This window comes from Armigeres subalbatus, chromosome 2 (assembly GCF_024139115.2).
Source record: "Armigeres subalbatus isolate Guangzhou_Male chromosome 2, GZ_Asu_2, whole genome shotgun sequence".
NCBI lineage: Eukaryota > Metazoa > Arthropoda > Insecta > Diptera > Culicidae > Armigeres > Armigeres subalbatus.
In genome coordinates, this window is record NC_085140.1 from 86,814,682 (window position 1) to 86,840,656 (window position 25,975).

At 40.4% G+C, this 25,975-nt stretch overlaps 1 protein-coding gene across 7 annotated transcripts in view; it reads right to left on the reverse strand.

Annotated features, from left to right (window-relative positions):
• The window catches only part of LOC134209733 (terminal nucleotidyltransferase 5C), a 288,881-nt gene that overhangs the window by 47,489 nt on the left and 215,417 nt on the right, over nucleotides 1-25,975 (reverse strand). Inside the window, exon 1 of one of the 7 annotated variants that reach the window (XM_062685748.1) lies at nucleotides 22,111-22,189. The exons of 5 other annotated variants lie outside the window; for them this stretch is intronic. The gene's annotated coding sequence lies outside the window, so the exon portion shown is untranslated. Of the gene's footprint in view, nucleotides 1-969; nucleotides 1,210-22,110; nucleotides 22,190-25,975 lie in introns of those variants that run through there. One more of the 7 variants, XM_062685749.1, reaches the window with a different exon arrangement.

Consider the following 25,975-nt stretch of genomic DNA (forward strand, 5'->3'; position numbering starts at 1 on the left):
CCAAACGACAAACTCCTACTTCCCATCGCCTCAATTCCAAGAGCCCCATCGGTCCCGTTGGTCGATCGCAAAGCGTAATGAAGGCGTACCTCCGTCGAACGAATCGCATGCAACTCCGTTCGCCCATAGATCTCCGGAAGCAATCCACCGCGCGCACCCGTCACGAACCCAACTGGCCCAATTTCCAACGAGGCGACGAACCAACGACGACCAACAAGACCCATCGCGATCGCGTTCGGTTTCGGTGGCGCTTTACCCAGTCCCACTAATTGGACCGGTGCGGTGCGGTGGTGCATTGGCTCGCAAAGTTGTGCAGCTAATGGCTGGAAAACGGGAATCAGCTCGAACGGGATTCGCAATGAGGCGCATGTCGGTCGAGTCGAATCGCATTCGGTGGAAGCTAGGTTAGAAAGGTGATTACTGCCAGCCAGCCAGCTGAGCGTCGGAAAATGGGAAGCATTTTGATTAGGTTGCAGCGAACGTATCCGTTGGTGTGTGATGTGGAGTATTGTAACAAGGGTTGCATCCACGAATCTGATCGCATGGTGCAGCAAATACTGGAATGCGTCGGTGTTAAATGACCTTGATTTTGCCGAAAATAATCAGAGTGGACAGAGTTTCGCGTTAAATTTTCGTATTCATTGCCTGCCAGACGTGAATTAAATCTCGTATTTGGAAAGATGAGCTTGCAAATTACACAAAATTGTTTGCAAACGAAAACTTCAATTTAAATTTGAGTCACAATATGCTATTATTAATATCCGTCATTCATCATTCATCAATCCTCAGCAAATTGCATGACTCACTCATTATATAATCCGCATCTTCTTTCAATTCTGACCCCCCTGGTTGCTTTCGTTACGTCAATCCGCACTAATAAGCCCCCACTACAAATAACCTTCCACATACGTACGGGTACGACAGATAACGACCAATCAGAAAATAATGATAATAGACGGTGAATCATACCTGAGCTGATCTGGCCGATGGCGTCTGTTCTCTGTGCGCTAAAAGAAATGACTGGATGACCGGTGCGGAACAAATCGATTTTATAATTGAACCCTCCACGGCACGAATGCCCGGCGCCGTCAACGTTGGCGATGCAAATACCAACTGTGAATTAGTTTGTGACAACCGACTCGAAGGGGAAGCCGTTTGATTGATTGTTGCGGATCGAACAGAATAGTGTGGCTCCCGAAGGCTTAAAGGCCAATTTGAACCACCACCGGAAGCGTGGCTGTGTTCAATCGATTATATTTACCTGCAAAGAGAATAAAAGTAAGAAAGGTGTATTAGATATGGTTGGGAATCAAGGTTGAGAATAAAAATTACCACAAATAAACATATCTATTTTTGTGTTGATGCAGACGAAAACATTCTTCGGTTTTCGAACTCAAGTTTGACAACTTTTGCCCTTCAATGCAGTTACAACAACTAAATCATGCTTGATCAAAGTAAGCATATTCAGAACCTAGGATGTCAGAACTTTCTCCCTGAAGAGGATAAGGAGTTTTAAATGACTTATTGGCAGTGGCTGATTTTCTACCCGCCGCTGTCACATCCAGGCGCTATAGTATATGCGCAAAATAGCCAGCAAGAGTTAACCGCCAGAAATTTGTATGGCGAAAGTCATCTAACGCGGGTTTTCTCAAAATAAGAAACTTTTCATGAAAAACTATTTGGTACCAATTATGTAGGAAGGTGTCCGCTACCATGCCTACCAAATATTTTTTTGATGAAAGTGCTTAATTTTGAGAAATCGAACCTTAGATGCCTTTCGCCACACTGATTTCAGAAAGTTAACTCCTAGTGTGCCGCTGTAAGCACGCTCAAAGCAGGCGATTCATTGGTATTCGCCATTTAAGTCAGTATCATAAGACACATGGCAATATTTATATTTCACGTTTAAAAAAAGCATGGAAAAAATTGTGTTATTGCTTCATTTATTCATCTCAAGAAACTGCTTCACTGCACAAGATCGCATGTTTTGTAACATTTGATGTACATATTCGCCGACCATTTTCAAATGATGTTCTAGATTTAACCACTCTCAAAGAAAACTCTAGCGGGTGTCAGAATAAAATGTCGACAAACTTTGAGTCTCCTATGAAATATCCTATACGACTTTCAAAGAGATATTTTGACAAACTTCTAAGGAAAAAATCTATTTTCGAGATAATCAGCTCATGGCTATCTTAAACAAGAAAGTTGATCAGAACAATGTTTAGAACCCAAAAACCAAAAAACGCCAGAATGGAATTCCAAATAAAATACGAAAAAAATCCTAATAAGAATGAGCTTGAGCTTGAGCTTGATTGACTGCTCGTAGTTGCTACTCCATTATGACCAGATCATCTGTTCTTGCACAGGGAACCAACAGATGTTTGCTTAGGACTAGCACACATCTTCAATGTACAAGTACTGGTGATCTCATTTGTTAGGCCATACTGGCGCCTGCCACGTCAGAATGCAAGTCAATGTAGGGAAGGGGGAGGAAATGATGATGCAATCACTCGCCCGAATATACCTCTGCACTTGCCACGAGTTCATGCGGAATTTGTTGGAGTTTCTGGGTTAGGTTGGAGAGGCAGAGGTCCGTCTTGGTTAACGAGCTGCCAATGTGATAGATAGGAGAAAGGTAACTGATGGAATTTCTAATTGGATGTAGGAAACGAGCTCTATAGTTCATTTCCAATTCTAGCAGATTACTGTTAAAATACTCAAGTTGAAGGTATAGGAATAGTAATGGAAACGGTATGGAAGTCCATTTCCAGTTCTAGCTATTGCTAGAACATGAGAAATAAAGAGAAAGATACAAAGTAGGAGAATGGAACGGACCTGGGATTGAACCCACGACCTCCTGCGTATGAGGCAGAAGCAGTAGCCATATGACTACCAAGCCCGCTTCGAAAAAAAATCCTAATAAGAATTCCAAAAAATAGAGAAAATTGCAAAAAAATGTCGTAATTCTAAAGTTTTCAATCGGAAAATCGAGGACATTTGTAGATCATAAATATTTCTCTCGAACAATCGTTACAAAAAAAACTTTCTCTGAAAACCAGTTACGAAATTTTAAAAAAAATCCTTGGAGAATTCGAAAGAATTTACCTTCGGAAATTCGAAAAAATAGAACCTCGGAAATTCGAAAGAATTTTCTTTCGGAAATTCAAAAGAAATTACCTTCCAAAGTTCGAAGGAATTTCCCTTAGAGAATTCGAATGAAAACTCTTTTTGGGAATTCGAAAAAGTTATCTACCAAAATTCCAATGAATTTTTTTCCAAGAATTTGAAAGCTTTTCCTTTTTGAAATCAGAATGAATTTCCCTTCGGAAATTCAAATGAATTTCCCTTCGGAAATTCGGGAGAATTTCCCTTCGGAAATTCGGAAGAATTTCCCTTCGGAAATTCGGAAGAATTTCCCTTCGGAAATTGAATGAATTTCCTTCGAAATTGAATGAATTTCCTTCGAAGTCGAATGAATTTCCTTCGAAATTCGAAGGAATTTCCTTCGGAAATTCGAAGGAATTTCCTTCGAAATTCGAAGGAATTTCCTTCGGAAATTCGAAGGAATTTCCTTCGAAATTCAAAGAATTTCCTTCGAAATTCAAAGGAATTTCCTTCGAAATTCGAAGGAATTTCCTTCGAAATTCGAAGGAATTTCCTTCAAATTCGAAGGAATTTCCTTCGAAATTCGAAGGAATTTCCTTCGGAAATTCGAAGAATTTCCTTCAAATTCGAAGGAATTTCCTTCGAAATTGAAGGAATTTCCTTCGGAATTGAAGGAATTTCCTTCGAAATTCGAAGGAATTTCCTTCGGAAATTCGAAGGAATTTCCTTCGAAATTCGAAGGAATTTCCTTCGAAATTCGAAGGAATTTCCTTCGAAATTCGAAGGAATTTCCTTCGAAAATTCGAAGGAATTTCCTTCGAAAATTCGAAGGAATTTCCTTCGAAATTCGAAGGAATTTCCTTCGGAAATTCGAAGGAATTTCCTTCGAATTCGAAGGAATTTCCTTCGAAATTCGAAGGAATTTCCTTCGAAATTCGAAGGAATTTCCTTCGAAATTCGAAGGAATTTCCTTCGGAAATTCGAAGGAATTTTCCTTCGGAAATTGGAAGGAATTTCCTTCGGAAATTCGAAGGAATTTCCTTCGAATTCGAAGGAATTTCCATTCGGAAATTCGAAGGAATTTCCTTCGAAATTCGAAGGAATTTCCTTCGAAATTCGAAGGAATTTCCTTCGAAATTCGAAGGAATTTCCTTCGGAAATTCGAAGGAATTTCCTTCGAAATTCGAAGGAATTTCCTTCGGAAATTCGAAGGAATTTCCTTCGGAAATTCGAAGAATTTCCTTCGAAATTGAAGAATTTCCTTCGGAAATTCGAAGAATTTCCTTCGGAAATTCGAAGGAATTTCCTTCGGAAATTCGAAGGAATTTCCTTCGGAAATTCGAAGGAATTTCCTTCGGAAATTCGAAGGAATTTCCTTCGGAAATTGAAGGAATTTCCTTCGAAATTCGAAGGAATTTCCTTCGAATTCGAAGGAATTTCCTTCGGAAATTCGAAGGAATTTCCTTCGGAAATTCGAAGGAATTTCCTTCGGAAATTCGAAGGAATTTCCTTCGGAAATTCGAAGGAATTTCCCTTCGGAAATTCGCAGGAATTTCCCTTCGGAAATTCGAAGGAATTTCCCTTCGGAAATTGAATGAAAACTCTTTTTGGGAATTCGAAAAAGATTCCAAATGATTCCAAAATTCCAATGAATTTTTTTCCAAGAATTTGAAAGCTTTCCCTTTTCAAAATCAGAATGAATTTCCCTTCGGAAATTCAAATGAATTTCCCTTCGGAAATTCGAAGGAATTTCCCTTCGGAAATTCGAATGAATTTCCCTTCGGAAATTCGAATGAATTTCCCTTCGGAAATTCGAATGAATTTCCCTTCGGAAATTCGAATGAATTTCCCTTCGGAAATTCGAATGAATTTTCCTTCGGAAATTCGAATGAATTTCCCTTCGGAAATTCGAATGAATTTCCCTTCGGAAATTCGAATGAATTTCCCTTCGGAAATTCGAATGAATTTCCCTTCGAAAATTCGAATGAATTTCCCTTCGGAAATTCGAATGAATTTCCCTTCGGAAATTCGAATGAATTTCCCTTCGGAAATTCGAATGAATTTCCCTTCGGAAATTCGAAGGAATTTCCCTTCGGAAATTCGAAGGAATTTCCCTTCGGAAATTCGAAGGAATTTCCCTTCGGAAATTCGAAGGAATTTCCCTTCGGAAATTCAAAGGAATTTCCCTTCGGAAATTCAAAGGAATTTCCCTTCGGAAATTCGAAGGAATTTCCTTCGAAATTCGAAGGAATTTCCTTCGAAATTCGAAGGAATTTCCTTCGAAATTCGAAGAATTTCCCTTCGGAAATTCGAAGAATTTCCTTCGAAATTCGAAGGAATTTCCTTCGGAAATTCGAAGGAATTTCCTTCGAAATTCGAAGGAATTTCCTTCGAAATTGAAGGAATTTCCTTCGAAAATTCAGAATTTCCTTCGGAAATTCGAAGGAATTTCCTTCGAAATTCGAAGGAATTTCCTTCGAAATTCGAAGGAATTTCCTTCGAAATTCGAAGGAATTTCCTTCGAAATTCGAAGGAATTTCCTTCGGAAATTCGAAGGAATTTCCTTCGAAATTCGAAGGAATTTCCTTCGAAATTCGAAGAATTTCCTTCGGAAATTCGAAGGAATTTCCTTCGGAAATTCGAAGGAATTTCCTTCGAAATTCGAAGGAATTTCCTTCGAAATTCGAAGGAATTTCCTTCGAAATTCGAAGAATTTCCTTCGAAATTCGAAGGAATTTCCTTCGGAAATTCGAAGGAATTTCCTTCGAAATTCGAAGGAATTTCCTTCGAAATTCGAAGAAATTTCCCTTCGGAAATTCGAAGGAATTTCCATTCGGAAATTCGAAGAAATTTCCTTCGAAATTCGAAGGAATTTCCTTCGAAATTCGAAGGAATTTCCTTCGGAAATTCGAAGAATTTCCTTCGAAATTCGAAGGAATTTCCTTCGAAATTCGAAGGAATTTCCTTCGAATTCGAAGGAATTTCCTTCGAAATTCGAAGGAATTTCCTTCGGAAATTCGAAGGAATTTCCTTCGAAATTCGAAGGAATTTCCTTCGAAATTCGAAGGAATTTCCTTCGGAAATTCGAAGGAATTCCTTCGAAATTCGAAGGAATTTCCCTTCGAAATTGAAGGAATTTCCTTCGGAAATTCGAAGGAATTTCCTTCGAAATTCGAAGAATTTCCTTCGAAATTCGAAGAATTTCCTTCGGAAATTCGAAGGAATTTCCTTCGAAATTCGAAGAATTTCCTTCGGAAATTCGAAGGAATTTCCTTCAAATTCGAAGGAATTTCCTTCGGAAATTCGAAGGAATTTCCTTCGAAATTGAAGGAATTTCCTTCGGAAATTCGAAGGAATTTCCTTCGAAATTCGAAGAATTTCCTTCGAATTCGAAGGAATTTCCTTCGAATTCGAAGAATTTCCTTCGAATTCGAAGGAATTTCCTTCGGAAATCGAAGAATTTCCTTCGGAAATTCGAAGAATTTCCTTCGAATTCGAAGGAATTTCCTTCGGAAATTCGAAGATTTCCTTCGAAATCGAAGGAATTTCCCTTCGGAAATTCGAAGAATTTCCTTCGGAAATTGAAGGAATTTCCTTCGAAATTCGAAGAATTTCCTTCGAAATCGAAGGAATTTCCTTCGAAATTCGAAGATTTCCTTCGAAATTCGAAGGAATTTCCTTCGGAAATTCGAAGGAATTTCCTTCGGAAATTCGAAGGAATTTCCTTCGAAATTCGAAGGAATTTCCCTTCGAAATTGAAGGAATTTCCTTCGAAATTGAAGGAATTTCCTTCGAAGGAATTTCCTTCGGAAATTGAAGGAATTTCCTTCGAAATTGAAGGAATTTCCTTCGGAAATTCGAAGGAATTTCCTTCGGAATTCGAAGGAATTTCCTTCGGAAATTGAAGAATTTCCTTCGAAATTCGAAGAATTTCCTTCGGAAAATCGAAGGAATTTCCTTCGAAATTCGAAGGAATTTCCTTCGAATTCGAAGGAATTTCCTTCAAATTCGAAGGAATTTCCTTCGGAAATTCGAAGGAATTTCCTTCGAAATTCGAAGGAATTTCCTTCGAAATTCAAGGAATTTCCTTCGAAATTCGAAGGAATTTCCCTTCGAAATTGAAGGAATTTCCTTCGGAAATTCGAAGGAATTTCCTTCGAAATTCGAAGGAATTTCCCTTTTGAAATTCAAGGAATTTCCCTTTCGAAATTCGAAGAATTTCCTTCGAAATTCGTAGGAATTTCTTCGAAATTCGTAATTTCCTTCGAAATTGCAGGAATTTCCTTCGAAATTCGTAGGAATTTCCTTCGAAATTGTAGGAACTTCCTTCGAAATTCGAAGGAATTTCCTTCGGAATTCGAAGGAATTTCCTTCGAAATTGAAGGAATTTCCTTCGGAAATTCGAAGGAATTTCCTTCGAAATTCGAAGGAATTTCTCTTCGGAAATTGAATGAATTTCCTTCGGAAATTCGAAGGAATTTCCTTCGAAATTGAAGGAATTTCCTTCGGAATTCGAAGGAATTTCCTTCGGAAATTGAAGGAATTTCCTTCGAAATTCGAAGAAATTTCCTTCGGAAATTCGAAAGAATTTCCTTCGAAATTGAAATAATTTCCTTCGGAAATTCGAAATAATTTCCTTCGGAAATTCGAAAGAATTTCCCTTCGGAAATTCGAAACTGAACTGAACTGGATTTTCTGGAAGGTAAATGGTTCCGATCATACTTCATCTAGTTCATTAGCAACCCTGTAACCAGAGACCGGCGGAGTGAAAAACTGTCGAAATGGCAACACATGAAAATGTATTAAATCATAAAAATAGTATTGGCATCACATGAACTTTTTGTTTGCTTCTTATTGATGCAAAATCTAAACAAGTCCAATTCGAACCGCTTTTCACCTTTCTATTGGAAACAAGATGGCGTCTTTGCCGATCTCTTATTGTAGGATTTCCAATCTACATTGAGTATAAATATAGATAACATGAAAAGATCTCACCAGATTATCAGCAACAGCTTCAAGCACATAACAATTTCAACATGGTCGAACAAGACCAACAACATTATGATCATTCGCGAAAGAACTTCCGTTGGTTCTCAGCATTCATCCGCGTGGCACAGTACGAACCAAAGCCAGCCAAAATGATTTTTGAGGTTCAGACCTCGCGTGAAAAGTTCAACACGTCATTTACTTCGATCTCCCAACATTCCAAATTGACAAAACTGTAATTAAAAAAGATTTTGAAAACTATCCTGCATAAATATTTATGAATATTAGAATTAACAGTATTCTGACACATATAAAATTTAAAATTTTGACCATTGGAAGTAGATCAATTTTTTAGATCAGTTTTTTTTTTTGACAATTTCATAAGGGAAATGATCAAATAAAATTTCTGCTCACTCTTGAGGTAAACTTATTTTGAAACAAATTTTAAAATAAATGGTAAATTGTGTGAGCTCAAAAAGTTTCGCTATTTTTTGTCATACCTAATCGATTTTCCCACATCATTCCCATTGTCATACCTTGCAATGGATTCTTGCAAGTTTAAATCAATATAAATTGAAAATATCTTTGGTATTTTGAACTTAACACGGCTAGTGAATTCAATAGGGTTATTAAACTATCGAATCTTTTATTTATTTTTATACTTTATACCAGTTCAAAAATGAACCACAAAAGCAAAGTATTATTTATTTCTAACGAAGAGCAAATGTTTCACGACAGTTTCAAAAAAGCCGACTTCTTACCTGTTTCTGTATGGAAAACCCCATGCTATTCAGTGATGAGGGTTTTTTTTTTATCCCAATGATCGACACTTAATCCCGATTTAACACTGATTAAGAAAACCCGAAAACACTCATAAATTTAAATTTATAATCGGAATTTCCTAACCGCTTTCCTGTGTTCTAAATTTCACCATTCGTAACGAGCAGTCATGACCCCCTCGTCGGGACGGGTCATTAAACGAGATTCCATCTTATCGCATGACTGACCACAGGGCGGGTGGGGAGAATCCACTTGACAGATTAGAATGCTCCGTGTACTTACTTCGTCTATTCACCGCAAAATAACAAAACAAACAACACGATGTGATCGGACCGTCAAGTGTTTGTAAACAACCACAGCGCGAGTGATTTTTACTGCCACTTGATAATCTCACGAGTTTAGGAATGCGACAAGCGTGTCGTCGGAATTTCCCATCCAATACAAGAAACGAACCGTAGGCACGGTCAAGTTCTGCAGCGTGAGGGGTCACACACTTGGAATCCATAACGTGATATGATTAGAGCCCTGGGGCGTACAAAAATAAACACGATGCCAATATAGTCGGTAGCTCATATCGTGCACTTTGTACGCTTGCGACCACTATTTCTGTTCCCCTTGGTTTAAAAATAGTGCAAACAATGCGCCATCATCGCCCGGGATGATGGCATGTGACAACGGTTTACACGTGACAAATTGGATTACGGTTACCTATCCTACCCGTGTGTGCGCGCGGACTGGACAACTGGACGGAGTTTAACAGCACTTTACCTTTACAGCACAGGTTGCAAAATGCTGTGCCGCCAATTCCGTGAAGAGTTGTTTGCTCTGAACGCAGCTTTCCGGTAACGGACCGGCTTTATTACGTAAATTGTTACGTCGCAGATGAGGCATTCTTCAGCAGATTAAACAAGCTGTAACCAGCACCATTCGGTGCCATTCTGGAAAACATGACCTTGGCCATTAACATGGTACTTTTGCCACCTCTGCTGACATAATTGAATACAATGAAATGTATTTCAGGTGATTACACGTTCGCCGAAGGATTGGCAAATGAGTAGACAGAACAGAATATTTTCCTTTGATGAAAAGTTGCCTTATTTTATTCCAGTCTCATCCAGTAGCGAAAAGGCGATGTGCCACGCTGATTCACATTTCTCAACCTTGACCACAACCTCGTTGCCGCCCGAGGCGCAGTTCAACAAATTCCAAGGAATAGAGACCATCGCTCGCTTGTGCCTCTATTTTGGACACTCAACACGCATATAATTTGTAACGTAGAAACACAACCATCGAACGTCCAGCAAGACTGTAGACATTAGTAACGTTCGCGTCCATTCATGCGAACCGACGCACGTTCCCCGTCATTCGTCACTGGCTTCATTGAATTTCGTTGCTTTCTGGGTCGCGCACCCAAGATTCAATAGCGGAGAGTGTGAGGGTATGCAAATAACTAAGAATTGCACTGGCGTCTTGCCCATCGAATGAACTGCTGCGAACGTTTACGCTTTTGCTACTTCTATTCACCATCATCATCATCATCACCACCAGAATTACATTCATCTAGCAAAGGTCCGCCGTCGTTGTTAGTCGGGCAAGGCCCGCTTTTTTCTTCTACTTCGCTAGATAAGGTGAGTTTTGTGCCAGAAGCGATTGTTTGTTCAACAAAAAACAGCAATCGCAACGGTGTGATACTTTCCGCTTCGTGTTGTTTACGAGTTGAACTAAGCAAAATGCGACGAAAGTCGGAATGGGAATTATGTAAAAGCGGAGAATATCATAACAACTATGTCAACTTGGACTTTGTGTTCACATCACATCAAGACTGAAGAGTCTATTTCCTACATAGGTTGTCCAACTGTAGGTTGCAAGTGAAATGGGTTTGAACTCAGAAATAAAGGTCACAGAACTCAATTAGATGAGGCTAAGAACAAAAGGTCAATAGTATGTATGTTGTTTGAATTACGAGTCCATTATCCCAATATCTGATCAAAATTCAGAATTAAATCGTAGACCAAAACTAGTATTTAATTATTGAATTGATGTACTATTCTCGAATTGTAGAACAGAGACATAAAATATTCTAAACTAAACAAACTACTAAACTAAACAGGTTGTTACATTGAGGAATGTAGTGCCATCGTGTTTGCATATTATAAGATAATTAATTTAATCACTTATGTCACTGGTTTTGAACAAAACTGGCGAGACTAAAAATATTAAAATTGTCCAGAATCTTGAGAGAAAATTTCTCACTTAACTTTTCAAAAGGACCTAAGTAACATTTTTTCCATGAATTAATTTGAATAGCGCAATCAACAGAGAAACATGAAAGCTTTTGATTGTAGTACTCAAATTAATTCATGAAAAAAATGTTACTTAGGTCCTTTTGAAAAGTTAAGCGAGATTTCACTTCACTACTTCTGACTCCAACGTCAGCCACTCTATGACTTACTTTCCATGCAAATACATTTTTGCCTTCTACGAGACGCCTTACATGCAAATAAAATGTTTGCATCGACGAACATTTGTGATTCTGCTACCGACGACAATTTTCTGCCGCCTTCAAATGATTATGTTTTACACTTTGAAGAAAGTTCGCCTCAGCTTCTACCTTTTCTTAAATTAAATGATGTATCTGGTGTCCGATTAGCTTAATCTCCTTTTTATATCTTATGTAAAATTTCTGGTCCTGAAAACGACCGATTACCTTTTAACACCGCAAATACCAACCTATGCAAAAAGCGTGGATGGGCAACTTTGTCCCGAGGTGTTTTTAGTCCAATTGTCATGATTCTTTCCAGTTACAATCTGTAGGATATCAGGACTTCGTTAGTGACAACAGATTGCAAATCCATGAATTGGCCGCTGAGAACCAGCCGGAAAGATCCGTTCCACGCTTTTTGCAACACTTACAAGTCATACCGCACTGCGTGTTTGAAAGCCGTTCGAATTGAATCCATAAAACATTTTATGCCGAATGAAAATTAAATTATATTTTATCATTATGTGTTTCTAAAAATGCAGTTTGTAAAAAATGAGCAAAAACAAATTTTTCTTATACCGAGAAAACGGGGTTGGGAATTTGATGATTTGAGCAGTTGATGAGATATCCCTGGGGGAAACGAAGTTGGATCGCGGCGCAAGTGCGCTGCCAGGCTGAAAACCTGAACTGATAAATAATGACAAGTAATGACGATATATCAAACTTAAGAATTTAGGATTCAGGAATTGGATTTAGATTGATTTATTTATCGGCTTTATCGATCAGTCCTACTCAACCCTAGCGGCACAATCCAGACAAATCTGGTTGACAAACATCAGCCACATTACAATGTTCTCATTTATCCACATTAAATCCTACATTCAATTATATTTTTAACTCTATGATGTCTCGACTGTTAAATATAAGTGATGGGATTCGGCTTTACAGTCTCAAAATTGTTCAAACAATAATGTTTTAACTGCCCGACGTTTCGGCTGTGTTTGGCAGCCTTCTTCTGGGGGAAATTAGAAAACAGTAAAACTAATTTCCCCCAGAAGAAGGCTGCCAAACACAGCCGAAACGTCGGGCAGTTAAAACATTATTGTTTGAACAATTTCGAGACTGTAAAGCCTAATCCCATCATTCAATTATATTAGTTATCGTTTTTCTGAATACAGAGAAAACAGAAAGGATATGGGCAAGACAGGACCGGCCGACGTAAACTAAACAGGTTGGTACATTGAGGAATGTAGTGCCATCGTGTTTGAATGTTATAAGATAATTAATTTGATCACTTATGTCACAATCACCAACAGCAACAAAACCAAAATCAGAATCTTGCGAGGAAATTTCACTTCACTGCTGCTGACTGCCAACTGCCAACGAGACGCCATACATGCAAATAAAATGTTTGCATTGTCTCCATCCGACGAACGTTTGTGATTCTGCTACCGACGAAAATTTTCTGCCGCCGCCGAATGTTTTACACTTTAAAGAAAGCTCGCCTTAGCTTCTACCTTTACTTAAATTAAATGATGTTTCTGATGTCCGATTAGCTTTATCTCCTTTTCCTATAAATCCCAATTCATGTCAGACTCGATTATCTGGAGTATCGTTTTTTTTTTTTCAATCCGGATAATCGAATTCTCCGAATAACCGAGTCACCAGAATAAATCTGAAACTAAACAACAAGAAACTTTTGTTTTATTTTATTTGCAGTGGTGTAGCTAAAATTTATTTAAGAAAAACCCTGATTAATCCACCTAGCGGTATCGGTGACTTTCTAGTGTGTTTGCCATAACTTTTGAGCCCATAGTTCGATCCAGCAAATTTTCAATAAGAAATTATAAGAAGGATTCCAATTTGAATGCAACTTGTAGGTTGAGAATAAGTGCCAAAGATAGCTACACTATTTACGCGCTTTTTCTACAACAAATAGAAGTTTGGCGATTATTTCTGAACCCAAAGCTTGATCTAGTCAATTTCCAAAAGAATGCGATGAAACTTTCAAGTCCAAAGTCTGATCCATCAAATTTTCAAAAGGAAACAATGTTTCAATAGGAAACAGGATTTCCCATTGAATGCAACCAGTTGGAAGCAAATCGGATAAGCACCAAAAAAAAATGGGTTAGATTTTGTGCACTCCTCAATTCACTGACCATAGACTGGTCTTTACAATATCTATCTGGTGGCAATCGTGTTTCCGTTTGTTGCTTAAGATTTTCCCGTGGAAATTCATAAGAACTTCCGTGTAGCTTCAAACATATTTCCGGTGGAAACTCAAAAGAAACTTGAACTGAAATTTCTTGAAAATGCAGACCTAAATTGCTAGTGAAAATTCATATAAAAAAATACAAGAGATTCAGACGAATTTCTGAATAGGAAATAAAAGGAATTTTCCCTAGAAATTAGGAAGATCTTCTAATGAACATTCAGAAAAATTTCCAAACTATTCAGAAAAACTTTTCCTTAATTTTGAAAAAATTCAAGATAAAGTTGAAGATTTCCTCTGGTAGTTGGGGTCGCCGTGGATACAACAGACAATTTAGTTTTTCTGATGTTGTTAACTAAACCTAAGCTCTGCTTACCTAAATGGAATGTCTATAAATTACATAAGTGTGACAATCCATACACAATTTTATGATGATTGATTTAAAAAGAGTGCTTTTTGCGTTACGAAATTAATGGATTATACCTTGAGGGGGAATATTCTGTAGATAACTTTTCTTAGAAAACCTCCTTTTGTAAGAACATCGGTGCTGAAAACGCTTTTCTACTTAACTTACACATGGAACATGACTCATATTCCGAACACTAATATTTTAGCACCCTAAAACTAATAATCTCATCGGTTTGTCGTTCGGAGGACCAAGATTGCAAAATAATGCAAGATCCTATGAAGAAAACTACGCGAATATGGTTCAAATGGCCGTTTAAATGCGAGTGTTTGCGTCATGTTCGGAATTTGAGTCAGAACGGTACCCGTTAAATTGTATATACTGTCAGTGACAGTCTGTCACCCAGGCATTGAAAGCATAAGTGAAGCGGACGAGCATTGATTTGACTCAATCATAGCATCCTATGCCAGTGAGTGACCAGCCTTGCTCAGATAGATACCAAACAACGATTATGAGCAATCGTTGCTGTGTAAACAATGAGCAATAGGGCACTGCACGGACTGCTTTGTCTCTTTTTCGCTGCAAAGAAATTAGAAAACAACAAGGCCAGTAAGTGTCAAATTTTATGAAGAATGAAAGAGAAAGAGATTTTTCCGTGCAGTGCCCTATAGAGTTCACCAAGCCAAACTTGGTGTGGTATCCATGGAGGACTACGATTGCGACTTGAGCATTTGCGTTACGCTTGCTCTACTAGAACAAAATTAAAACATCAAAACACATCAGGTGTTCTGCTTTATTCACTCTACTTTCAAGTGGCTGGGATGGAGGAGAGAAAGTATGAAAGCCTCCCATGTAGTGTATTAGAGTTCAATTCTCATAGCAAAGTAAATTTTCCTAATGTCTGAAAAGATTTTTCTAACAGCGTATCGCAACAACACTCATTGTTAGTTTACCAAGTGATTTGCCTCGCTCAGTTGTCTCCCATTGTTGAGCGATGAAGATCTTTAAACATTGAATCAACGAACGCCAAATTTCAATGATCTAGAAAGCATCATCGATTAGGCCTTTGATCTGATTTTTTTCAATGCCTGCAGTGTCACCCAAAGTGACGCACCTGGTTTGTCGATTTGGATCGATGCCTTCTGGACCCTGAAGCTGCGGCACGTTCCCTCGTTTTTTAATAAATCAGAGAGAAACATTTGTTCCGGAGACGAGCCAGCCTCGGGCTGAAAGTCTCCTTAATAAAGAAACAAAAAAAAAAAAAAGGGAAACATCCATCACGGGTCGAAGAATTCAATACGCACCGGAACAAACTTAACGCCTGGCCTACATCAGCTCACCTGTTTTCAGTTTACTGCAGCTATCTGCATGGCGTTGTGTTATTTAAGTCTCCTTGAATGACAGTCCCCATCAGGAAGCGAAGTATGCATATAAAAAGGGGCCATTGACGTCTTTGACCGCTTGCAGGACTTTTGAATTGCCTTAGCCTAACTTGTTGAAAGGATCATTCCAGTTTTAGCACAAAAACCAGTCACTCTACCGCTCTCAGTTCATGGTTTTTATCATGATTATAAAATAGAATTTTTGATAACAATGATTGCAAGGATTGGAAGGATTGGAAGGCAAGGAAATGATCCTGGCATTTTATAGGGGAACTGTTCCGATTTCCATCTCACTGTACATATATCAATCTCATCGCTAAACAAAGAAATACGGCACCAAATTCTTCGCTTCTTTTTGTCAACATGCGTGCTCACTGCTGAAAAAAATCACAAAAATAATAGAGAAACCAAATTCATTTCCATTGCTTTGTTTTTGATGGGATGGAAATTGGAGCTATGAGATGAAGTGGCGAACCGTTCCCCTATTTATTCCTCGTTCCCTGATCGAAAAACGATATTTAGCACAGGTAACCCCGGGTAATCAGTAGTTTCTGAGACCAGTCAGAGCTGTGAATGGCTCATTTTATATTCATACTTCGCTTCCTGGTCGAAAACCATTAGAAAGAGCCTTCGAATGACTGGTTTTGGTGCTGAAACTAAAATGTCCCTTCCACAGGTTCCCTGGGGCCAATCCGTAGGTCCAGGAAGCGAACAGAGCCGTCAATGGACCATTTTATACTCATTCTTTGCTTCCTGATCGAAAACCATGAAAAAGAGCCGTCGAATGACTGATTTTGGTGCTGAAACTAAAATGTTCCACAGGTTCCCCGGAGCCAATCCGTAGGAGCCCACTACGGGACGTCAAAATCGTCATCGGTGTCATGATCGGACCGGATAGTCTGCACACCGTATCGAATGACAACGGCCAACGATGCATAAACTTTGCAGCCTCCCGCGGAATGGTAGTCCGAAGCACCTTCTTTCCCACCCAAAATATCCACAAGGCCACATGGAGATCACCTAACCAGGAAACGGAAAGCCAAATCGACCACGTTCTAATCGACGGTAAATTCTTCTCCGACATCACGAACGTCCGCACTTATCGCAGTGCGAATATTGAATCCGACCACTACCTCGTTGCAGTATGCCTGCGCTCAAAGCTCTCGACGGTGTACAAGACGCGTCGCAGCCGGACGCCGCGGCTTAACATTGGGCGGCTACAAGACGGTAGACTAGCACAAAAATACGCGCAGCAGCTGTAAATGGCACTCCCAACGGAAGAGCAGCTAGGCAGCGTCTCTTGAAGATGGCTGGAGAGATATTCGATCCGCCATTGGTAGCACCGCAACCGCTGCACTTGGCACGGTGCCCCCGGATCAGAGAAACGACTGGTATGACGGCGAATGTGAGCAGTTAGTAGAACAGAAGAATGCAGCATGGGCGAGATTGCTGCAACACCGCACGAGGGCGAACGAGGCACGATATAAACAGGCGCGGAACAGACAAAACTCGATTTTCCGGAGGAAAAAGCGTCAGCAGGAAGATCGAGACCGTGAAGAGACGGAGCAACTGTACCGCGCTAATAACACACGAAAGTTCTATGAGAAGTTGAACCGTTCACGTAAGGGCCACGTGCCACAGCCCGATATGTGTAAGGACATAAACGGGAACCTTCTTACAAACGAGCGTGAGGTGATCCAAAGCACCTGAATGGCGATGTGGCGGTATGGTGTTGGACCTGGAAGATGACGGTATGGTGTTGGACCTGAGAGCAAGACATAATTCTACCGGCTCCGGATCTCCAGGAAATACAGGAGGAGATTGGCCGGCTGAAGAACAACAAATACCCTAGGGTTGACCAACTACCAGGAGAGCTATTTAAACACGGTGGTTAGGCACTGGCTAGAGCGCTGCACTGGGTCATTACCAAGATTTGGGAGGATGAAGTTTTGCCGCAGGGGTGGATGGAAGGTGTCGTGTGTCCCATCTACAAAGAGGGCGATAAGCTGGATTGTAGCAACTACCGCGCAATCACATTGCTGAACGCCGCCTACAAGGTAATCTCCCAAATTGTATGTTGTCGACTAGCACCAATTGCAAGGGAGTTCGTGGGGCAGTACCAGGTGGGTTTTATGGACGAACGCTCCACCACGGACCAGGTGTTCGCCATTTGCCAAGTACTGCAGAAATGCCGCGAATACAACGTGCCCACACATCTATTCATCGACCTCAAAGCCGCATATGATACAATCGATCGGGACCAGCTATGGCAGCCAATCTAATGCACGAACACGGATTTCCGGATTAACTGACACGGTTGATCAAGGCGACGATGGATCGGGTGATGTGCGTAGTTCGAGTTTCAGGCATTCTCGAGTCCTTTCGAAACCCGCAGAGGGTTACGGCAAGGTGATGGTCTTTTGGAAGGGGTAATACGAAGAGCAGGGATTAACACGAGTGGTACAATTTTCAATAAGTCCGTCCAGCTATTTGGCTTCGCCGACGTCATAGATATTATGGCACGTAACTTTGAGAAGATAGAGGAAGCCTACATCAGACTGAAGAGGGAAGCCAAGCGGATCGGACTAGTCATCAACACGTCGAAGACGAAGTACATGATAGGAAGAGGTTCAAGAGAAGACAATGTGAGCCACCCACCGCGAGTCGAGCATCGGTGGTGACGAAATCGAGGTGGTAGAAGAATTTGTGTACTTGGGCTCACTGGTGACCGCCGAAAATGATACTAGCAGAGAAATTCGGAGACGCATAGTGGCTGGAAATCGTACATACTTTGGACTCCGCAAGACGCTCCGATCGAATAGAGTTCGCCGCCGTACCAAACTGACAATCTACAAAACGCTCATTAGACCGGTGGTCCTCTACGTACACGAGACCTGGACGATGCTCGTGGAGGACCAACGCGCACTTGGAGTTTTCGAAAGGAAAGTGCTGCGTACCATCTATGGTGGGGTGCAGATGGCGGACGGTACGTGGAGGAGGCGAATGAACCACGAATTGCATCAGCTGTTGGGAGAACCATCCATCGTTCACACCGCGAAAATCGGACGACTGCGATGGGCCGGGCACGTAGCCAGAATGTCGGACAGTAACCCGGTGAAAATGGTTCTCGACAACGATCCGACGGGCACAAGAAGGCGAGGTGCGCAGCGGGCAAGGTGGATCGATCAGGTGGAAGATGACTTGCGGACCCTCCGTAGACTTCGTGGTTGGCGACGTGTAGCCATGGACCGAGCCGAATGGAGAAGACTCTTATATACCGCACAGGCCACTTCGGCCTTAGTCTGAATAAATAATAACGATCGACAGCAGAATCATCTCCAGTCGCCACCGTACACTTGTATTGGACAAGGTATACAGGTAGAGCATCGTTATCTCCCTATCGCATCGTCCATTATCAGCGTGTGTGATAAGGAAAGCAGAGAGTAGATTTTCGGAGGTCAACCGATCTGATGGTCTACCAAAACGATCATCGTTGGAAGAAGGTCTCTCCGGCACCCAAGAGAACGTCGGCAGTCGCAACTAGATCACGGTCCGGGATAGATTACGTCCTGTATTCAGAAGGTCGATGCTTCTTAATTATATAGCTATAAGTGTAGATTAGAATAAATAAAGTCTGTCAAGTGTATAGACTAGTGCTTAATTATCGACAGAATAAATGTGTTTCAATGTATTTCATGTTGCTAACGTTGGAAGGAACTATTGTGCTACTTCGAAAACAGGAAAAGGCAATTTGGGGCAAATTTTGCCAGAACCATCGCCTGAATGAACGCACGTTCCTTTCCATCCACTTCTGCGGTGGAATTCTTCCTCCCTTATCTTGGAGCGCTGTAACCTGTACCTCATCATCGTGTTTAAGTAGCTCTTCTGGTAGTTAATCAACTCCATGGGTTCTTTAGTTTTCAGCCGGCCAATACCATTTTGATTTTTCCTGGAGATCCGGTGGTTCGTCATAATACCGTCATTGTTGTTTGCCACATCGTAACTTAGGTGCTCTTCGCACTGGCGTCGCCAGCTATTGTTATTTAGTGGGGCACCACTTGGCGCAAGAACAATAGCCTATGAGAACAATGGCGTGATTGCATCGTGTGATGCCGCACCTCTGTTTCCGCCAGTGGCTCTTCGTAGTGCTGCTGTCTCCTATGGATAACCGAACGCTCGGGCGTAAGAAGATTTCCATTTTTGTCAGGCTGTGACATGTGGCCCTTTCGTGAATGGATTAACTTATCATAGACTAGTCGTTATAAGCGCGGTCCAGTTGCGGGGTTGCTGCGGCCTGCTGACACTGGAGCTATCGTTAAGGAGAGATAGTGAGCGATAATATTTGGATATTACTTGCCAGATTTCAAGATTTCTTCAGTGGATAGTCGAGCCACGGATTCGGATTTTTGATCGGATCGCCTGATCCGGGAATACTGACCAGGTGCTAGCCGACTGTTCTCCGGCAACATTGGTTTTTACTGCGCACGTGGTTTGCCTTCGACGCTGATGTTTTTTTGATTTCTCTGGTCGAACGGGTCTTCTAGGGCCAGATAAGGTCTTCGTGATCCGGTATTGCTTGGCAGACGTCCTGGCTTCCGGAACGGGCAATTCTTGGTAGACGACCTGGTTTTTCACGTTCAGTCGCTTACTCACGGAAGAGGAGCTCATAGGATATTAAGCAATAATGAGCGAGGGCGTATACCCACCGGGCCTCACTACCGCTCGGACCGCCAAAACGAAAACTATCGTTAGCGCATTGATGGAGTTGCGCGTTGGCCACCAGTGACGGACCCGCCAATTCACCATTCACTCTCAGGAGCTACTGAAGAATAGTAAAAATCTTTCTGTCTGTTTTCACGGTCGTGTTACTACACTACTCCGCACTAGTGGGTGTATGAGTATCCGGGCCTTTCTTGCCTTTATCAGTAATTTTTTACCTTAATTCCTACTTTCATCTCTTTTTCTTTCTTCATCTCCCCTTTCCACTCTCTAACAGCTCTCCATATTGTTCCACTCTCTAACAGTTCACCATATTGTTCCAATCAGGCGGTATCAAAGTGCTAAGCGAAAAGTGAATAATGAGGGGTGAAAAGAAAAAAGTGAGGCGTCTCGCTTCTGGCTCCTCTTTTCTCACTTTTCACTTCGCAATTCCAACTTGTAAAAATAAGAAGTGTGAAATGAGGATTGACGAGTGTGAAGTGAAAAGTGAGATGTGAAAAATGAGGAGTCAGAAGTTAAACGTCTCCCTTCTTATTTCTCACTCATCATTATTCACTTATGGTTTCTCAATTCTTATTTCGTACTTTCACTCTTAAGGGGGGGGGTTTAAAAATCTACGTTTGTCTACGATGCGGGACGGGGGTTATACAGAGTCAACGTAGGCTTTTTCTTGTGAGAGATTGTGGTAGAATCAGTGTTTTAACGTTGACTTTCCAGTCTAAATTAATTAGGACTGCTAGTTTGGCGTAAACCGACGTTTCGATTCCAAGTATTTTTTTTTATTTGATATTCTACGGATTTTTCACTAGAAACTCATGAATATTTGCATTGAAAGTTCCTCGGGCTTGTACAAATTTGAACCGGTGTGGAAAAATATAGGTAAGCGGCATGACAGATTTTAAATAGCACTAGCGCTGATGCAAAAATGTCCGGGGCTGCGTGATGTAAAAAATTGTCGGCAGCGCGGCGGCGCACGCCTCTGAGAGGCATCGAATTCACCGGAAATTCCGCTATGTAGTTGACTTCAAGCTCTGGTTTCAGCAGTCATTGACAGAGGATTAAATACGATTCTATTTAAAAAAAAATGTTAAAAATCCATAACATTTAGTCCATATTGAACAAAGATTTGTAGTTCGTTCGTGAACGGCCATATTTTCCCATTGTTCTTTGTAACAATTGGATCTTTTTATATGTGGCGAATTTATCATGAATGGTATATGTACGTACAATGAATAATTTTAGTTTTGATGCGTTCCGTCATTAATTCTCCATCTATTTATTTGTGAACAGCCGAAAATGTAATAAGGGAAATCCATCTGTATCGATCAAATCCAACAAAAGGATCAACAAGCTTGAACGCCCATAAAACAAGAAATCCGGTTCGGTAGCATTGTTGAGTGTGAAGGCCTTGGGCGTAGCCCCACATCGTCATCGCCACCACAATTCAAGGTCGCTGAAATTGAAAACTGGTTGCGTGGTGAAGTGGTTCACTTGCCGTTGCCGACTCACTATCAGTGGTGTAGCTTATGCAGATTGTGGGGCTCTACATTATCCCATTTGGAACTAAACCAAAAGTTGTGTACAACAATGGCAAGGGTCTCTATCGTACAATCTCTGCATATGATTCAATGCGGAAATAAATGCTAAATATACTTTGAAAACTCTTATATTTAGCAAAAAAAAAGTTTTCTAAGCCCTTCTAATGTCACATATCATAGGAAGTTATATCAACTCTCCTCTGACTACTCCAGTGCGTCCGACATCGAGTCCAGTGTGACATTCTCATTTTGCTTGTGCTTTCTTGTGTGCGTCTTCCTGACTCTTTCATGATCAGCATTATAAGACGAATTTTTCACAGAGGTATCGGTTTCTTGTTTTTTTTTCGGCACATACATAGGTCGGTATTCCCGCCCAATTTGGTTGATAATTTAGGAGCCATAAATTGGAATTGGATACATTTTATGGATTGGTTGGGCTGAGGTAATTTTGTTGCTCGTCGAGTTTGGTTTGGGCACGGCATTGAAAGTGAAAATACCTTGGAGTTCGTCCAACCGTGGCTGTCTGGAGCCTGCTCAATACGATCAAGATTGGGATTCCTTTCGGAGGGGAATTACCTGAAATGGAAACAAAGAAATATGCGTGAGTCTAGGAAGCCAATTCAATTTCACACAAGTATTGTTTCTTATTACACAGATGACTAATCCACTGGGGGGGTGTAATCGACCGGAAACATAACAAGTCGTCGTCGTCGTCTTTCGGTTCGCAATAGATTTGTCGTCGAGTAACTTTGTCACATGTGCGGTAATACCCCATCGACTGACTGACTGGCATTCGAGATGTGTAGGACCCGGACGGGATGTTTGTAGAGGAAAGCAGTCTACTTACGCAGCATCCAGCGAGCAACAATTTCCATTTTAGGCAAATCTTCTTTTTCATCTTGCCGATCGTTATTACGACAGCCGACGAAAGGCTTCCTGTATGTACTGGGAAGTTTGGACTAAGCGCGATTCAGACTGGCTTACGCGGGATTGTGATTGGGACGGCAGCTGATGTGGAAAGCACGTGCCGTGGATCGATGTCCGGACAGATACGAGGAAAGACATGAATTTACATACACGATGATGATCAAACCAGAAGAGAGTGCTAAGAGCCATAGAAGTGCTAATATTTTATACGATGGATGGTTCCGTTTAGATGGAATAAACCGAAGATCCCAGTATGAATCATCATCATAAAAATTAACATTTGAAACGTGTTTTTTTGTTGACGCACGCGTTTGAAACAGAGACTTTTTTGTTCAGTTGCTGCAGGTGGAAAATCTCATCAAAATACTAAGCATTCATTTACATAAAAGCTAGTAGAACTAATGAATGTAAATTTTTTTTTTAAGTTTCATTCGACCAGACCAGAAATCCTGAACAAATGTTGTGCTCCATGGTGCACACAAATGCATCGAATTCTGATTTTCAAAGGACTTGTAACTTGTCCATTCCTAAATTTGGACTTTAGGAAAAAATGTTTAGTCCTACGAATATTTTCGTAATTTTCATTAAGGACTTTCCCAATAATTGGTGATAGGTTCCCTTCACAATCTCTATGAAGCTGTTTGCAAAGAGTTTGAGTAATCCTATCCCATAGCGGGAAGTACGAAAAGATCCACAATTTGATAATCTGCAGCCAAAGTTTTTTCTCGAACTCACTTCCAATTGAGCTTTCTAAACCAAGACGAGATCCCCCAGCATTGATTTATCCCTTTCAAACGTTATTGAAGTCAATTTAATTCTAATAAACCAATGGAATGTGCAACATCTCGGTGATAGTTATACGGACAAGTCCATCTTAGCAAATCGGTTATCTTATTCCTAATCCAAACGTTGTTGCTGATATTGTGTACCTGTAGGTACGTTATTTATAACCATAACAAACACAAAGCAAGAATCGAACCAAGTGCAAACCCGTTCGACTGATGCCATCACAGCCGGTCATAAGCCTCGCGGCATCACATTTGTCGTTCGATCAGTAGTCCCGAGTAGATGGACACTAATGTTAGATTACTTTGAATGATAGAAATTGGAAAACATTTTTTTCAAATGACAATCATATTGTCTGAAACCTCCAATATAAGTAAGGAGATGTGAACAGATTTGTTTCGAAGTATGATAAACTAGCAAGTTTCTGTCACTCAGGATTTTTAGTAGGAATTTTCATGAATGAATGCCTTTGTTTTCGAAAAAAAAAATAGCTGTAAAACGCTAAGAAGTGGTCTTCACCGTGCATGATTTGAAGAATAGTTCTGGATGCAGAATCCGTTAATACTTTGTTATTGTACAAAGAAAGATGAAAAACAAATTATAAATATTTTTCCAAGCTTCACCCTTTTTCACTCGGGTTAGAATCACTGGAGCTGTAACAACTTAATCAGATTTTCCCTCGCACTGCAACTGCTCTCGGCTTGGCTTGGCGTGGTTACAGAAGGTAAAACGCGCGTCTTAGCAGTCGTCTGTGTGATGGAACGTGAAAACAGCTGATTTCTGCAGCAGTAGCAGCAGCTTTTGGAGTGGAATGCTGTTGCTCGAATGTGCTTACATAAGTCGCATTGAAGCGGCGCGGCGACGGCGATGATAGACTGGAGGATCGTTCTTTGACTGGAGCTGTTGAGGACGACGGATGACGAACGTTTGGCCCCGCTGCAGAAGACGCGTGTTCGCGTGGATGGTTTTGTTCGACGAGGGGAAAACAATTATGGAAATGTTGGATAATGACAAGCATTTGGAATGGTTAAATGGATGGAGGGGGATGATGCCTAAATGGCAGTTGTCTCTTCCATTCGTGCTGTTAAATAACTTCGATTGGCTACGACTAAGATGATGATATGCGGTTTCATCACGTTCTCGATTTGGTGCATAACGTATTTGAACAAATATGAAACGTTTTTGCTCCGAAAGTAGGTATTCGTTGAATTTCTTAATATACAGATGTTGACATTGTGCTAGTGGAATTCGCTAGTAAAGACTGAGCACTAGTAGAAAGTTTAATCTCAGCACTTTTTCTTGTTACGGGACTCGGTATAAAAAATGTTCCAGAAAATCCAGAGTTTAAAAACAGTTTTTTTTGCAATTCCTGGTCACAATACTTGGTTTACAGTTGGCGTTTGAGTGATAAAACTGGGTGCTATAATGGAAAACCAGCATTAGAACATTAGTTACCTGACCACATTTAGCTAAATTGGCTTGGGTGAGTGTTCAAACAGTGTATTCTCTGTGTTACGTAATAAATGAAATCATTTGATGGGCACGACATCAAATTCTCCAAAGGCAGGTTTATCTATCGCCTTATGGTCTGTCGAACACACCATGGGGCACGATAACATGGAATCTGTTTGTTTTCTGCAGCAACATGATTTTTTGGCAAGATTGGTCATGTTAAGTAAATAAAATTGTAGCATTTTGGTACAGATTTATCATATATAAGCTCATTTTTCGTTGTTGCAAAAAATAGCTCGGCAAGCCTCGTTGGATAAACGTACAACTTGTGCTGAAAATCATCATCTTTTTGCAACTAGTTGCATAAACTACTAAATTCAGTACTTCATTATTTTATACCAATTATAATAACTGCATTATTGATCAATCAACAATGGTAATCATTGGACTTCTCTCGCACAAATGTAAAAAATGATAGACAAAACGTGTTGATGTCCAAGTCGAATTATAGAGGTTTGATTTCCAGAATATCGAATATAGTTAACTGTGTATAGTCTGTATTTCAAAATTGACCGAAAAACCCTACATTTGTAGCGATTTATTAGCATTTGAACTTTGAACTATGGTACAGGTTGCTGCTATTCAGAAACAAGTACAAGAGTTGTTCACAGTGGAATTAAGACAGAAAATCGATATTTTGCTGGTCAGTAAACTCGATCATTGAAATCAATTCCCATTTCCTCACAGTCAGCATGACCTATACTTGGTATAAAACACTAGCGGGATGATCGTAGACGGGATGTATCCACTACTGCGAATAACGGAACAAGGACTAACGATGTTTGTGAATTCCATCTTTCTCTACCTTCTATTGTGCAAGTAGACCTGTGCGCTGGTCTTATAATCGGCGGCGGCGGCGGCGGCGTGAACCGGCGTGGATGAAAAAATCAATGGCAAAAAAAATCAATTTTAACGCGGATTTTTGAATTCACGTGGTTTTGATTCACACCGTACGAATCGCCCGTATAAAAATCGACTTCAGTGGATTAAAATTGAAATATTCTATGTTTGTCGATCATCAAACAGCACATTCCATAGTAAATTACCAGCGACACTAATAAGTACCTGATCTCAAAATGTTATTTAAATTAAAATTATTTTATCATTCTCTGATTTTGATGAATCAAAATTTAACAA